This window comes from Bidens hawaiensis, unplaced genomic scaffold, assembly GCF_021521415.1.
Source record: "Bidens hawaiensis isolate Kalapana, Puna unplaced genomic scaffold, B.hawaiensis_p1.1 tig00009311_1, whole genome shotgun sequence".
NCBI classification, from domain to species: Eukaryota; Viridiplantae; Streptophyta; class Magnoliopsida; order Asterales; family Asteraceae; genus Bidens; species Bidens hawaiensis.
Window position 1 is genome coordinate 465,571 of NW_027491687.1, and position 14,009 is coordinate 479,579.

The 14,009-nt window shown below is 33.6% G+C and overlaps 1 pseudogene; it reads right to left on the reverse strand.

Annotated features, from left to right (window-relative positions):
• Positions 1 to 9,394: 9,394 nt before the first annotated feature.
• Positions 9,395 to 12,668, reverse strand: LOC143531950 (germacrene A synthase 2-like; annotated as a pseudogene).
• Positions 12,669 to 14,009: the final 1,341 nt, after the last annotated feature.

Consider the following 14,009-nt stretch of genomic DNA (forward strand, 5'->3'; position numbering starts at 1 on the left):
CTAGGAAGGTAGGCCAGAAGCACAAAAAAATAAAGAAGTCCCTGGTCACGTAAGAGAGGAGCGAGCACGTGTTGGTTCGAGTATAGAGAGCTTTCAAGATTAATATCTAGATACTCAAACAATATTTTCCATTTTGATTTTATTATATTATTTTGAATGCAGATTTAAAATTTGATTATTTCATTTTGTTCTTGAGCATGATTGTTGGTTAAACCCCCTAGCTACCTAGGTTTTTGATTAATACTTTGTGATTTGCGGATATTATTTTGGTTTTTGGTTTCTAATTTTGGATTAATACTAAAGTAAAGGATCTTTTTATAATTGATTTGATGTGTTTGCATATCTAGCTTTGAATTATTATGGATCGTTGTTCCGCATGTGTCTTTTTGAACGTATTTCAGTTATAGATGCATGTTTAGGTCGCTTACCATGTGTTTGTGATTATTTTATGGTTTTGCTTTGCTAGATGTAGTAATCCATAGGAACATTGGTTGATAATTTGTTAGAGCTTTATATTCTACTTATCTAGAGACTGAGAGGTAATAGATAGTCGGGTTGTCTTTAGGGTTAGAAGTTTAGGTTTAGAACTATCTAACAGGAGATTTCCCTAGTTTCATTGTAATTTCATATCTTATCGCTTGTTCTTAGGTTACCCTTGCACTTTAGGGTGTGTTGAGATAGTGAGACTGACATGTAATCTATCTTTTAGGGTAGTTTAGTGTTGTTGAAGAGACTGACGGGTAATCCGACTAACCAGTAAGTTTAAACGCTCCTTAGGGTTTCTTTTTAGGTCACACTCGGAGATTGATCTGGGATCCACTAGGCTATCTAAGTGTGTCGTATTCTAAGATCCCGATTCCATCATAGTTTCCATTGCGAAGAGAAATCCAAGATTCACAAGTAGGATTCTAAACCTAGGTAGTGCTTCTCCTATTTTTGACTTCGTCTAGATAATCGAGTTGAAGTCTGTCAGTGTCAATGTCAGTTTTAGTTTAATCAATTAATTGTTTAATAAGTAAAATTATTAAGTTCTTAGTCAGAGTCTAGTTTTGGTGTCGCTAATGTCCTTTGGTTTGATATCTGAACTTCATTAGGTTTTACTACAGTCAATAGCTACACTTGCCTGTCTAGTGATCTAGCATTAGGAGAGTCTAGGTTTATGATGGAAGCGGGATCTTAGAATACAATACACTTAGACAGCCTAGTGGATCCCAGATAATTCTCCAGGTGTGACCTAAAAAGAAACCGTAAGGAGCATTTAAACTCAATGGTTAGTCGGATTAACTGTCAGTCTCTCCAACAATATTAAACTACCCTAAAAGATAGATTACATGTAAGTCTCACTATCTCAATACACCTAAAAGTGCAAAGGGTAACCTAACAACAATCGATAAGATATGGAATTACAATGAAACTAGGGAATTCTAGGGAAACCTCCTGTTAGAGCGTTCTAAACCTAAACTCCTAACCCCAAAGACAACCCGACTATCTATTATCTCTCAGTCTCTAGATAAGTAGAATATATAGCTCTAATAAATCACCAACTAATGTTCCTATGGATTACTAAGTCTAGCAAAACCATAAAATAATCATAAACATACGGTAAGAGACCTAAACATGCATCTATAACTGAAAGATTTTAAAAAAAAAACACATGCGGAACAACGATCGATAATAATTCAAAACTAGATACGCAAACACATCAAATCAATTGCAAAAGATTCTTTACTTTAGTATTAATCCAACATTAGAAACCAAAAACCAAGATAATATCCGCAAATCACAAAGTATTCATCAAAAACCTAGGTAGCTAGGGGGTTTAGGCAACAATCAAATCATGTTCAAGAACAAAATGTAATAATTTGGTTTTAAATCTGATTCATAATAAAAATAATAAAATCAAACCAGAAAATATTGTTTGAATGAGTAGATATTAATTTTGAACGCTCTTTATACTCGAACCAACCCGTGCTCGCTCCTCTCTTGCCTGACCAGGGGTCTTCTCTTTTATTTATTTATTTTTTTATAATTTTTGTGCGCCTGACCTTATTCTTGGCCAATATTCAGCGGCCTCCGGCCTCCAAAATAAAACTAAACTTCTTTTTGTTATGCCGTAACTTCTTGTATCTCAAAATAATCGCTAGCGTAAAAATATCCACCGACTTCGTCTTTCTTTTTTATGGGCCAATGCATATTGTAAGATTATTTCTTGTGGCCTACTGTAGTTAGTTCCTACAACAATAAAACGAATTAAGTTCTGCCCAATTTAACTTGGTGATCATTTATTCGAATTTAATATCCCATTAAAATAAAAGACCCTACAAATATTTTATTGTATAAATTTATACGTATCATAGCATTTGTTCCTTTTAATTTTAGAACTTTAGTTAGTAACATTTATATGTTTGATCAGGCAACTTTATTTATTAACTTAATTTAGAAAAAGAGTTTAATACTGATATATAAAGATTTTTTTTAAAACATACTTGTTGGTCACTAAATTAATATAAATACTCCATTTTAGCTCGTTGAGACTTGAAACCTTTAAAATACTTATATAAACCAAAGGAGAGTAAATATACTAAGGGGTTGTTTGTTTTACCACTTAATGGGACTATTCAGATGTTTACATCTGATTCGGTCAGATTAAGGGGCTGTTTGTTTTACTACTTAATGAGACCGTTAAGATTTTTACCACTAGCAGAGTTATGATGTTCGAATCCAGATTGTGCTAATTTTCTACCATTAACAATTTGGTATTGGTATGATTTATGGTTGTTCTCAAACTAAAACCATTAGTAGAGTTTAGGGATGAACAAATTCGGTATTGGTACCGGTACTGAAATTGATACCGAGTTGGTATCAAAGTTTTGAGTTTCAGTACCGATACGGTACGATACCGATATTTCCTGAATTTTACCTTCAATACCAGTACCGGTACAGTGCCGATCTCATCCTTAGTATAAACCTGAGAAAGTATCTTATTATTGATAAAGATAGTTTTGGTAACCTGATCATAAAAAATTTACACTAAGTTTCTATGTTTGATCTTAAAAAAAGTTTATGCACTTGGAAGAAGAAAATCTTTAAAGTTCCTGCTGTATTTATATGATAATTAGATGGCATTAGTGTCTATGTTTTGTATCCTTTGGCTTCAAACAACTCCACACATTATTTGAAACTGTTTATGAAAAGATAATAGTTGTATAGCATACAATTTGATGAATGATGAAAATTGGATTAATATCTTGGTAAAGAAGTCATAAGACTGATGACCCGTTAATACAAACAAAAGAAGTTATGTTGTTGATGACCCATATGGGTATGAATGGATTTAGGTATTAATAGGTGGATATATGACATTTTTACTTTCTAGATAAAATTGACTTCAAACTTTACTTTCGGTTAGAATTGGCTTTTGTAGGCGGATATATGAGAAGCAACTGATGGGCTAAGGTGAAACAAAAGTGACGGGTCAATGGAGATATCAAAAGAAGTTATGGTGGTGTTTGGTTATGAGACTTGGTAGTTATAATTAACAAGGGATACGCTCTCTAATGTGTAGAGAACATGGAAGCAACTCGGTTCGTCGCATCGCACGGGTGATAACTAATTATAGCTATGGCGCCTATGATGGTTTCCATTATTTGTTTTTTATTTGAATAGTATGTTTCCATGAATAAAATTCAACTTGTATGCAAACCTTTAATTTTTATTTGGATTATGGTATGCTTTCATGGATTTTGGAGAAACGCATACTTTGGGTTTATATCACGTTTTGTTATTTATTTTTATAATAATTTATCATTTAGAATTCTAGCCAAACATATGTATTTCATTCATCATGAGACAATTCAGACTTCAAAGGGGTGATTTAGTCATTTTGCATAGTTATTTAGAGTTACAATGCCACTTCCATTTCTGCTCCATCGATTACATCCTCGTTGCTAACCAGGTACAAATCATATTTCTGATATACTCGATTTCGATTTCTATTCTATCCTCAATCGATTCATATTTAATCGCTTTTTTATTTCTATTTCGTTCAGTTTTTTCATTGCTTGATTCTATCGAGTTCTGAATTTTGGTTTCTAATTCAAGTCAATCAGATACGTATAGATTTTTGGATTCAATCGATTCATTATTTTTTGTGGTTTTATTCAATATGGTTTTTGGAATATTGAATATGAATTATATGGATTTTTCATTAGATGTGAATTTTGGAATAGTGGTTTAATCTCAGCTGTTTGCCATTAGGGCCTTATGATTTATGGATTAGTTTTTCTTACTTTAATTGGATGGTGCAGTAGCTTAATCACAATTGTTTTTTGGGTGCCCTAAATCAATAATAGCAAGTGTTACCCTGAAATTCTTTTATGAATGTATAAAGTTGTATTGGTTTTGTTGCATTTTTAATGTTACTGATTTGTGTAAAAATTTGCATTTGTGTAATGCCTATTATGTTGTTTTAGATAAGCTGCAACTCAAATGTCATTCATAAGTAAATGAGTAAAACTAAAGAATTTGACTTTCTTTCTTAAACAGGCCCGGATTTTAGAGTGCAATGGCATTGAATTTTGTGAAACAATCGTGCAATGTTTTGAGCAACTAATGCAATTAATTTCTGGTTAACAAAGAGGTAATCTTTGTCTAATAGTATCATATCAAAACATCAGCACTTTTATCATGGCATTATTAAGTGTAGAATCAAGAGTTAATTAACATTCATACATTACAGGAATCATTGTACCCACTTCTTAATTATTACATATGTGTCACAATTACCCCTTCTTACCTACAATCTACTGTGAGTATTACTCTTATACGGGTCGAAACTCGAAATTGCCACCTCATTATTTTAATAAGTTTTTCTAACACGTTAAATCTTTATCTGACCACAATTATATTCATATATTCTCAGGGGTTAAACTTCAAACAATAGTACACTAGATCTCTTTTTGTTTAATTCGCTTCCATTCGTATGAGCAGGCATTTATATAAACTGCTATTGTTAAATTCGATTCTATTTTTTTTATTGTTAAAAAACTATTAAAATAACACTCTGGAAAATAACAATACACACGTAATTTAAATTGATATATAAGTTTAAATTCCTTTTATTTTCTAACCATTTTTTCAGGGGGGTTTTTTCCTTTTTGATCTTTATATTTTATTTGGTGATGCAGACCTTGTCTTAAAGTCAAGATTATTGTTTGTGATTTGGGTACTCAATGGATTGGATGGTCGGATTATGACGGTAGTTACTGGTCTTGATTTCATTAAGTATAGTTAAACTTTGGATATTACAAAAACTATTGTCTGCAACGGGCCTATGGGCGTTTCTGAGTTTGAGAAGTTAGCTGCAGAAACATAGGTATGTTACTATGTTGTTTCCTTTTTCATTTGTTATTAGTGAAATATCTAAAAGACCCTTGACTTATATGGAATAACATTGTTACTAGGCTATTGTCAAGAATTAGGCGGCACTTAGTCAGAAGGGGTTGCAACCATCATGTGGTGGTGGTGATTTGGTTGCAGCTGTGAAGGTTGGGTTGCCACAAAGCATCTGTCAAGAACACACAAACTTGGCCGAAGATAATGGAGCGGGTCAACCCAAACATATTGTCTGTTACAGATGAAAGATCAACTCAAACATTGTTGTATGCATATAAATGTTGAAAGTGTTTTTGACCCGAACATGTTGCTATTGGGCAATTTGGCCCACTTGTTCTTGATAAAGCAGCTAGGTCTTAGCTTGATATGAAGATAGGTGATGAACAAAATGTATTTTGGTTTATTATAATAATAAAGGTTTGTTTTAATATGTATTTTGGTTGGTTAATAAAAATTTGGTTATTCAGTTCAGTTATTAAGAGTTCTGACTGAAACTTCATTCAGCACGAAATAGTTCAGAGGGGCAAAATAGTCATTCTACATAGTATTCAGAGGTCCAACCAAACAACACTTAATGGTTCAGCACTTACTGGTTCAGACTCTCTTACTGGTTCAGTACTTAATGTGCATTTGCCAAACAGCCCCTTAACTAGATCAACACTTACCTGCTCGGAGCCTCTTAATCATTCAGACATTTAATCATTCAGCACTTAATGGTTTAGTATTTACCAAACAGCTCCAAAACTACCTCAAAAGCTATTGAAAGTGAAGGAAATATTTATATTATTTATGTATATTGTTTAGACCACATCCAACTTGTCGTATTATGGTAATATTTGAATACCCTATCGAATTTCGGCTTTGCCTCTTCTCCTTAGGTGGGAACCCAGGAAAATTCAAGATTAAATGGGTATATCTTAAAAATACTTTCAGGAAAACCTTTCAAGGTCGGTTGGGCCTACCAACACATCACAAGTTAAGTGTGCTTCTTAATTTGAGATATAAGAAGTTACCGCATAACAAAAAGAAGTTTTTTTTATTTTTATTATTATCATTTTATTTTTGCGTCTGACCTACCTTCCTAGCCTCTATTCAGTGGCCTCCGGCCTAAAAAGAAAAAAAAAAGAAAAACTAAACTTCTTTTTATTATGTCTTAATTTCTTATATCTCAAATTTATCGCTAACCTAAATTTATCCACTGACTTCATCTTTCTTTTTCATGGGCCAATATATATTGTAAAATTATTTTTCTTGTGGCCAACTGGGAAAAATTCTGAAAATAATCTAAAACAGGAGAGAGATTCAGAAAATAGTCCAAGAAATTTTCATATTCCATAGATAGTCCAAGTAATTCTATCGGCGCCGATAAGTTTGAACAAAGTTGAAAAAATCCGATGGTTTTCAAAGATCCAATACCAAGTTGCCAAGTGTCCCACTACCCACCTACCCCCGATGGTTTTCCAATGAAATCCATCTGTACCAATAATTTTGGAATGAAAATCATCTCCCATGAAAACCATCTCTAAAATTCATGAAAATCCGTGTTTTTTTTAAATTCATCTGAGCCGATAAATTTCAAATGAATTTCGTCTTCAAAGATAATTTTCAAAAAAACATGCATCACCACCACCACCATCATCTCCACTTTCCGGCCACCACCCCACCCACCGCCGCCGCCACCACCGCCACTCCCACTTTTCTAGCAAACATCACCTCCATTACCCGCCCATCATCATCACACCTTTCCGGCCACCACCCCACCCACCCACCACCACCTTATCCAAGTCCAAGCACCTTATCACAAAGTTCAATGATGAAGTAAAACTATTTTATGTCACACCGTCTTAATTAAGTCATTATCAAACATTAAAGTTTAAACCATTGTTTTCCCCGACATATATTTGAATGAACCTTTGGAGCTTATCTTTTGGTTTCTCTAACTAGAAACATGCACTTTCTCAAATAGTGGTTACCCTTTAATTATTATTTCATAAAAAACCGAAACGCTATTGAACTTATCTATACTATATATAATGAGGGAGAGATGGGCCAATTAAGACGTTTGTTTTAAGTAAATTACAAAATTTAATACAAAGCTTACAATACAACAAAGCATGTTGGAAAGGGTAACATAGTCTTTTGAATTTTGAATGATTGGTTTTACAATTTCAAATCACTAAACATAGTTACAATTTTGCCCCCTTAAATTTATTCATTTTTTGTAAATTTAAAAAATATTTACAACTATGACCCTTAATCTTTTACCTATATACTCTTTTTATTTTCACTTTTAACCCAACTTCCACCACAAAATTTGAACGGTCATAACTTTTTTATATGCTAATATTTTTAATAAAACATTGCACCATAAAAACGAGCGTTTTATTATCTTTAATTTGAGAATCATATTGCTATAGTTATTTTCAGTTAAAAAAAACTACATTTTACGTAAGAGTGTTTACGGTCTGGTTTGATCATTTTTAAATTAAATCTTGAGCCAAACCGTGTCGTCAAAAACTGAAACCACCCCATTGAAAATTGAAATCGGCTGGCCAAAAGTTAAAGAAAAAAAAATCACTCGTGAAATCAAACCAATGATCGGTTTGAACAGTTTCACGGTTTTAAACCGAACAACGAACACACATAAACTTGTAATGTGATTACCAAAGTCCGCGTTTCCCGCTGCATCGTGCGGGCTCCTGTCTTGTATTATTGCATGTCTCGATAAGTAATTTGATTATAAGTCAGGTAGCAAGGCTACCAAGTTAGATTTCAGATATATGTTAGGTAGCACCCCTCTTTTCTGTGAGGAAGACCACAGACCCATTAATGGAGGCACATATGATGTGGCGCCATCTGTGACAAATCAATTGAATTCACAGCGTCACCATTTAGTACTTCAGATGTACATTGGTTATTATGATCCTAGGATATATATTTAGATTTCAGGGGCATAGTTTAGGTGTATGCCAGCACCCACTATCTCACGTAAGTGATATATGGGAGTAGCTACCCGTATATCATTCACTTTATTTATTTTAGTTTCGGCTCTCCTTATTGACTTAATAGGTTCTGTAAGTTTCAGCTTTAGAAATCAGACTTCACTAATTGGTAATAATCGAATTCAGTTTTGTTTTATATTTTCTTTTAGCTATGTCACTACTTGATTTAAAACATTTCTGTGCCTTTATTCGTTTACTCGGCGTCTACTTGATTTAATACATTTCTGTGTCATTATTCGTTCACCAGGCACTTGCTCGGTCAGACGTGTTTATCTTTACTTTGTGCACGTCACGTGATCAGGGGATTCAAGGTAGGCAGTGACAATTAAGAGCTTGAAGAATTTTGAATATTTGAGTAATGTAATAAGTCAAGTACTTTTAAGACTTTATAGTACATTATGGACTATACTTATGGACTTTGTTGATGGTTTGCTTTTAATTCTGAATTCTGTAATGATGTGGCGCCAACCCTAGGTGGGTTGAGGTGTTGCATTCTCAAGCACATTTCTTGCTTTTTGGTCAAAATTTTAATGAAGTTATATTATCCAAGGAATTAGAAATATAAAATCATAAAGTCCATGAATTAGTAGATTACAGTATTACCCAAAATCAAAATAAAAACAGAAAGATTACGGGCATTGTTTGGGAAAATGGTTTATATATGTTTCAAGTAATCAGGTCGGGTACCATAAAATACCATACTTGTACGTACCATACGCATGAAAATTTATAAAACTAATCTAATATCTGGTCGGCATACCAATACACAAACACATGTCCCACTATCCATTCCGAATTTCTCAGGTATCAAGTTTACTTATCAGATTCGAGTACCTTAGCAACGCATAATCAATATGTATAACACTAGTCCTAACACTGTCATATATTCATTCGAAGGCATTTTCAATTATATGAGAAAACATACAACTATCTTATTTAGTACACAACAAATATGGGAAATTGTAGTGAAGATATGAAATGACAGCCAACTTCTATCATTAAACAGGTAAAGAACCAACAAACAAGAGAGTTATATACTCTTTGAGGGTCTTTCCTGGGAACGTAAACCCGTCGTCGTACCTATATACCACATCTATCATTCGTGCAAGATTAAGAATTGGGGCAAGAAAATCCACTGAGACTTGTCTTGGCTTGAGACAACCGTCATTTATATCTTTCCATGCATTTTCAATCATTTTCTTGAGCTCGTTGATAGCTTCATTTTCTGGCACACCGTAGGTCTTGATGTATGCATCAACACTAGTGGCTGATTGCCCTCTTTCACGTTCAAACTTGTTGATAATTAAAGACAATACTCTTATATTAGAATGAGCACATAATGTTAAAAAATTTACCCTCATGTGGTAGTAAAAGTCAGTTCAGGTATTCCTTCGTGATAATTTGTTGGATTAGCAGATGATTTAGGATTTTGCAAAATACTTTTAGGCGTTTTTTAAAGTTCTTGTATATCTAGGCAATTTGCTATTATTGCAAGCGATCTCATGGAAGTTTTGACAATCTTTTTTTTTTCCTTTTTCTTGGAGTTCGTTGGGTGACAACTGCACTCTATCGAGTTTTTCACCAAAGTTGCGTACCCGTAACTTACATTTTCACAAACATCTCAATGAAGTTTGATTGTCACCTAAGTGAACCTATTGAATTCGATTTGCGAGGACAACGAACAGTCTAAAAGTACAATTACTTAAAAAAAAACCTAAGAATGCTTACATGAATCTTAAATCACCTACTAATACAAACAAAATTTATTTTATGGCGTATAGAGTTTAATTAATTACCTGGTATGACATAACATCATCTTGGAGTCTCCCAATTAACTCTGAAGCTTGCAGAATCTTTGGATGGCTTTCATACCAAGCCACCACATCCTCACTCACTATCTCACCCATTCCCACTAAAGCAGACTTCGAAATAACATTGTAGGCAGAAGTGATTAATCCGTTCTTCGTATACTCCGGAAATGATGGAACATATCCACTGTTTGTCCACTCAGCCTCTTCAAGGTACCCTCTAGCTATGTCTTGGATCTGGAGTCCGTGTATAAAAAAATAAAAATCAACATTAAGATAAAGTTTTCAATAAACATACACATACATATAGAGAACAAGTCCCAATTATTTCAGAACCAATATATAGAACTGTGGAAACCACATAATTCAATTGTATGTGTCATTGTGTTGCTTTGAATGTTATACACAAGCTGACGATATATGTAACCATCATTGTTTATCTCTCGCCCACTATTTCTGATTATATTTCATGCACCATATACAAGTTAATTATATAACTCTTTTAATTCTCAACATATTATTGGTTGTGTAAATCATACCGCTTCTTTTGAAGCAATAACACTATTCACACGTCCTTCTTTAGCTAGCTGCTTCTCAAGTTCAGCATACTCATTTAGGAGAATTTTGTAGAATGGTCTAATGTACTCCGGAAGTTGGCTTATAGCTAATGTCCCATCTAAAAGTAAATTGAATGTTAATATACAACTAAATATCATTAAGCACTGCAATAGTAATTTTATTTTGAAGTACATGATGGTTAAAGCAATACTATGTATAATTTGTTACCTATTTATTGCATCAGTTAGAAGGCGGAGCTCTTCAATGGTAGCATACGCGTCATATGTGTCGTCTAGCACAACGAGAAACAAAGTAATTTTTGTGGCAATGATACGTGCCAATGAGTAACTAGGTTCAAAGTACAATCCTAATATCCAAAAATAAATCTCCGGTACCCTATCCCTTATATAAGGAGTAGTCTCTTGAAACTTCATATCCTTCCACCATCTGAAAGCGAAGTATAAGAAATTTGATAAATATTTTGCTTTTATAATTGTTGTATCTTTCATTAATTCTTATCTCTATGCCTGGGAAGGAAGGGAGTATTATTTATAAGAGTATGCATTTTGTTTTTTATTTACTTTAATCATGGGTGCAGTAAAATGCTGCTTGTATTTTAATTTATAGGATGATGATATGTGACTCACTTTGAAACAATCCTAAGTTCTTCCTTTTGTTGTAGCTGCAAATAGTTGAAGTGAAGTTTTGCAAGTTTTAGTAATGAGTTGTGTGTGGAGCATTCTTCTCGATAGTTGGAGAAATATAACCTTGCTTCTACCATTGGCATCCCATGATGAACTGGTCTTTCCAACGACTGTTTAACCTGTTGTGCAAGATCGCCTTCGAGGGTATTTACTAAACTTTTCAGTTTTGTTTCAGTGAACGCCGAAGCATCATCTAGAATCTTCTCTCCTTTTAATCTCAGTTGTGCAGCTTCATATAAGCCTAACATACCCTTCATATCACTGGTAATGTATTCCTTGAATGTATTCGTGTCAACGTCCTTGAACTTGTTAAAAACATCTACATGGTCACAAATTTGGTAACAAATTATAAAAGAATGCATGAACAGGAATATACTAGGGGATGCGATTTGACTAAGTTTTGTTTTTGGGTAGTGTTATATATAGTCGGTTAATAATATATAATAGATTGTAAGATACTCTAACCAATTAATGCATGCATATACAAATAGTTTAGTAGCTCAGGGACTTTTTTTTTTCTTCTCTTTTTATTGCAATTCCAATAATTATACCACAAGGCAGTTTGTAACCAAGGTGTCGGAAAGCTTGAAAGCTAATCGAAATTGTGTGTAGATCAAGTTCAGCATAGTCTTCCAAGTTGGAGTCTTTGAAAAGTCTATCAAGCTGGCCTTCGATCTCTTTCAAGAACATATATGTCAGACCGAGACGGTGAATGGTGTAAATCAAACTAAGTTTCTTATTTGAGTCCATTGTTGGATCCATGATCAGTCTTCTCACTTGTTCTTTTGGCTCTTCCATGGATTTAGCATATTCTTCCATTATCTACAAAAGAAAGAAAACACGGTTATTGTCAAAAACAACAAACATCATGCAATGTGCAGTTAGTGGGTGCTAACAGAATTTGTTATCTGTTATAGTTATTATTTTATATATGTATCGATCATTTATCTTTAAGTTTCATTATTAGTGATTGATCTATCACTACGGTTATTGAGGTTTCATCATTATGTTTTTCATTGCAATCTCTCAGTCAAGTATTATTTATCGGATTCTTTTGGTGAGAATCTTACCGAGTTGTCAAGAGAGAATGACAGGAACATATCACCCCATTTAGAAGGAGGAAAGTTGGCCAAAGGACGCACCGGCTCGGCATTGTTCTTGGTGTTTGCTTTGGCTATAGCACTGACTCCAACTGCTGCCATTTCTTGATGAAGTTAGCCTCAAAATGTGGTTTGATTGAAGCTGTTTGGATGTCGAAACTCCTGAGTAGTGTAAGGGTATTTGTAGGGCACTCAGTTAGTCGTAAGAAGTGGCTTCCCAAGTGTATTACTTTGTACATTCTGCATGTTATGTTGTAAGCCTAAACAGGTCCGAACCCGAGCTTCATTTATCAAGCTCGAGCCGACTAGCGAGCCTAAACGAGCATGCCATTTATATTATTTTTATATATTTAATAATCATTAGTTAACATATATAATGTTAAGAAAAAACTAAATAAAAATAACTAAATAATATATATTATTTTATATATAAAATTATAATAGAAAAAAAATATATAAAATAATTATAGTTATATAAAAATAATTAATAAATAGTAAACGAGCCGAGCCCGAGCCAAACTCGATCTTGAAAATCTACTCACGAGCCAAGCTCGGGCTTTGAAAACAGAACTCGAAACGAGCCGGGCTTGAGCTCTAAGTAAGTTAAACGAACTGAGCTCTAGCCTCAGCTCGGCTCGTTTGCATTGCTAGGTACAACTAATCATGTTTTCACACTTATCGAAAATGGGTATCCATTTGTTAAATGTTTTGATTATTGGTGGACCTATACTAAAGTTGTAGGGGTCGGCCGAACACTACGAAAAAAAAAAACTTTTAGAGGTGTGTATATATATATATATATATATGGTAAGGATCCTAAGAGAACCATTGATAAATTGAGAACTTTGAGAACCATTTTGGACCACTGAAAAAAACCTCTAAAAAAATTCATGGTTTTATTTGATTGAGGCATTTATACACACACTTTTTACGCATCATAAGGCTTTATCATCTTTATAACCAGAAAAGATGATCATAAGGCTAATCCTGTTGAATACAAACTCTATGTACAAATAAGCATTAATTTACCATCAATCAATGCACCATAGCCCCAAGCATATCAAGTCTCAGTACAACACCAAATATGGTTTGAAAACATAAAAATAGCTAGAAATTTTTATCAAAAGCGACCTGAGAAATATATGTTCAATGCACACATTCATTACTAAGAAATTTACACATTCAACATTAAAAAGTGTACGGATTTATGGTATGTGAGATAACCTAAAAAGCCGTTTATACACGTACCAAAGTGAGCCTGCTGTAGATCGACCCATTCTGACCCGATTAAACTGAATCGATTCAATCCAAATAATAAAAAATGGGTTAAATAGAACTCAAAAATCGATTAAATCTGACTTGATTGAGGATGGAATCGAAATCCATTGAATCAAAAATAGAAATATTACCTGGATAGTAGCAAACATGGAATCGATGGAGCAG